General features: G+C 39.4%; 1 pseudogene; it reads left to right on the forward strand.

Moving 5' to 3' along the window:
• Positions 1-1,471: 1,471 nt before the first annotated feature.
• Positions 1,472-3,020, forward strand: LOC124101624 (BTB/POZ domain-containing protein KCTD20-like; annotated as a pseudogene).
• The last annotated feature ends 271 nt before the right edge of the window (positions 3,021-3,291 follow it).

Raw genomic sequence — 3,291 nt, forward strand, 5'->3', positions numbered from 1 at the left:
ATTAAAATGAAATCATTAGGGTGGAATCTAACCCACTCTGAGTGAAAAATCGATTAAAGGAGAAATGTAGAGATGTCCAGGTAGAATGCAAGGCAAACTTGAAGGCAGAGGTTGGGGGGATGCTCTGCTAGCTGAAAAAGGGCAAAACATGCCCAAAAAAAACCCCCAAAAACAGAAACTAGGGGAGAGACATGGACTAATTGTCCCTCTGAGTTCTCAGAAGGGATCAAGTCTTCCAAAACTTTGATGGTGAATTTCCATCACCCAGACTATGAGATTTCTGTTGTTTAAGCCACAGCAGTTGTGGTACTTTGTTTTGGCAACTTTAGAAATCAAATCCAATGTTATATGAAAAAGTAAAATTAGAGAAATCAAGGTTTTTTTACAAATTTTTTTTAAAAATCATGAAATATATCCATCAAAATTTGGTAATTAAATTTAAATATTATTTTTAGTTTATCTGAGAGAGTTATACATTTATAAAATGTTCTAGTAAATTCTAACTAGCATAGTCCTTGATAATAAATGTCGTTTTATTCAAATACATAAGTACATGAAAGTTTCAGGTGGTAGAAAACTATTGTACTACTGATTATTTTTTGCATACTTGTGTGCTACCATTACCCCACATGGTTAATCTTTATAAGTAAAGTCTGTAATCTTTCTCTATATGAAGATTATTATGTCTCAGGAGCCCTGTATCTGATAGGACTTTTAAGTGTACTTTTAATTTTTTGTCTTACTGTCTTCTTTTTTCCCAGTCTGATTTTAGTTTTTATTGAAGGGAGATTCTAAATACTTTCACACCTCTTTCTTCTATGTGAGTATTCATATCAATTATGACATACTTATAAGTATTTTCATGGGGATGAATGTGGTCTTCTTATATAATAGATTCAGTTTAATTTAATTTTGTTCATAAAGAATCTTTATGATTTTTTTATATCTCTTAATTATGGTATTTTCAACATTAACATTTATTCAAGTTGGAGATGGTTTAATCCCTGAAAAAATTGTCTGGTATAATTGTAACAGGAATACAAACGGAATAAATCCAATCCTCAGAATTTGGTAGGATTAGATGAATATTGCTTCAGGTACTCATTGCTATCTGAAGTGTTAGTCACAACTATTGACCATCATGTGTTGATTTTCTGCACCACTGTAAAATGATTTGTGCTGCATTTTTTTTTTCACTATGTAAAACATAATGCACTCTAAGGAACACAGTACTAACCTAGTTCTTATCTATACAGATTACAAAATAAATGAATTCGAAAACCTTAGACTTTCTCTAAAAGAAAGTAAAACTATATTAATAATCCAATGAAACAACATACTGGACTGCCGGTCCTGGCGGCAGCTGGTGGAGGCGCGGCCTGCGCGCGCCTCCCTGGCGGATTCAGGCCCCGAGCGCGGGAGCGCGGCGGGGAGCGACGAGATTCCTCTCTGGTTAAGCAGACAGTTGAGGATACAGGGTCTGAGAATGAATGTTCATCGTGGTAGTGACGGCGACAGGTAGTTGCATCCAGAGGCCAGCTGCCTAGTGGATGATTCCTCAGATGCAGCTCAGGAAAAAGAAACAAATAGCCTGGCTTCACCTGGTCTTCACAATCTTACTTATCCCCTAGGTCCCAGGAATGAAGACATTAAAGGCTCTTGCTTCCAAAGTGGGAATAAACGGAACCATGAATCCTTTATTGCTCCAGAAAGATTTGGAAACAGCAGTATGGGCTTTGGCAGTAACCCTCATTCCCAGGCACCAGAGAAAGTGACCCTTCTTGTAGATGGCACACGTTTTGTTGTGAATCCACAAATTTTCACTGCTTATCCGGATACCATGTTGGGAAGGATGTTTGGACCAGGAAGAGAGTACAACTTCACTGGGCCCAATGAGAAGGGAGAGTATGAGATTGCTGAAGGAATCAGTGCAACTGTATTTCGCACAGTGCTGGATTATTATAAAACTGGTATCATCAATTGTCCTGATGGCATCTCTATTCCAGACCTTAGAGATACATGCGATTATCTCTGTATTAACTTTGATTTCAACACTATTCGATGTCAAGATCTGAGTGCTTTGCTGCATGAACTGTCTAATGATGGTGCTCACAAGCAGTTTGATCACTACCTCGAAGAATTGATTCTGCCCATCATGGTGGGCTGTGCCAAGAAAGGGGAGCGGGAGTGCCACATTGTTGTGCTGACTGATGAAGATTCTGTGGACTGGGATGAGGACCACCCCCCACCCATGGGGGAAGAATATTCCCAAATTCTTTATAGCTCCAAGCTCTACAGATTCTTCAAATATATTGAGAATCGAGATGTTGCTAAGACAGTGTTGAAGGAACGGCGCCTGAAAAACATTCGCATTGGGATTGCAGGGTACCCTACCTGAAAGAAAAATTTAAGAGAAGACCTGGTGGTCGGTCTGATGTTATCTATAATTATGTGCAGCGCCCCTTTATACAGATGTCCTGGGAAAAGGAAGAAGGAAAGAGTCGTCATGTGGATTTCCAGTGTGTTCGAAGCAAATCTCTCACTAATCTGGTAGCTGCTGGGGAGGATGTCTTGGAGGACCAGGAGATATTAATGCACCACCCACCCCAAGTGGATGAACTTGACCGGCTAAATGCCCCACTTTCTCAGATGGCTTCTAATGACTTTCAAGATTAGGGTCTGCTGTGAGCCCACCCCTCACCAGAGCTCTTCTCTGTCTGGAATGCCCTCAGCTAGGCCTCCCTGTCCTCCCCGTCATCTGTCTCATCCTGAGTAGGAGACATGCTTCTCCCCCATTATTTCCTTTCCCCCATAATTAACGTGTCCTCTGCAGTAAGTCTGTGCTTCTGGCAAGGAATGAAGAAGCACGCTTTGGTAATTAGGCTACCAGTTTTGCAGCAGCCCTGGTAACTTGAAAAATTTTGGTCTGGTGCTGTTCACTGAGTTTCTGCACAACTGCAAAAGCAGGAAAGGAAGACAAGACCTGTTGCCTCATATTAAGCAAAGAAGTCCTCGTCCTTTGTGAAAAAGAAAAAAAAAAAACATACTGAATAATTCTCCAATCTATTTTATCTACCTATTTTTTGCGGGGAAAAATCCAAATAAGGAAAATAGGTCACTATTAAACTGTTTATTTATGAAACCATGTACACCTTTTAAGATAATGGTTAATAGAAGAATCAAAACAATTTTAAGTACTTTTTTCTTTTGTCCGTGTTCTTGGACATCAATCTGATCAGATGATTACTATTGTCAGCATATCTAATCTTAAGGAACCCTTAGTATCTTCCA

This window comes from Marmota monax, unplaced genomic scaffold, assembly GCF_021218885.2.
Source record: "Marmota monax isolate L192 unplaced genomic scaffold, Marmota_monax_Labrador192_F-V1.1 WCK01_AAM20220418_F8-fsc00645, whole genome shotgun sequence".
Taxonomy (NCBI): Eukaryota; Metazoa; Chordata; class Mammalia; order Rodentia; family Sciuridae; genus Marmota; species Marmota monax.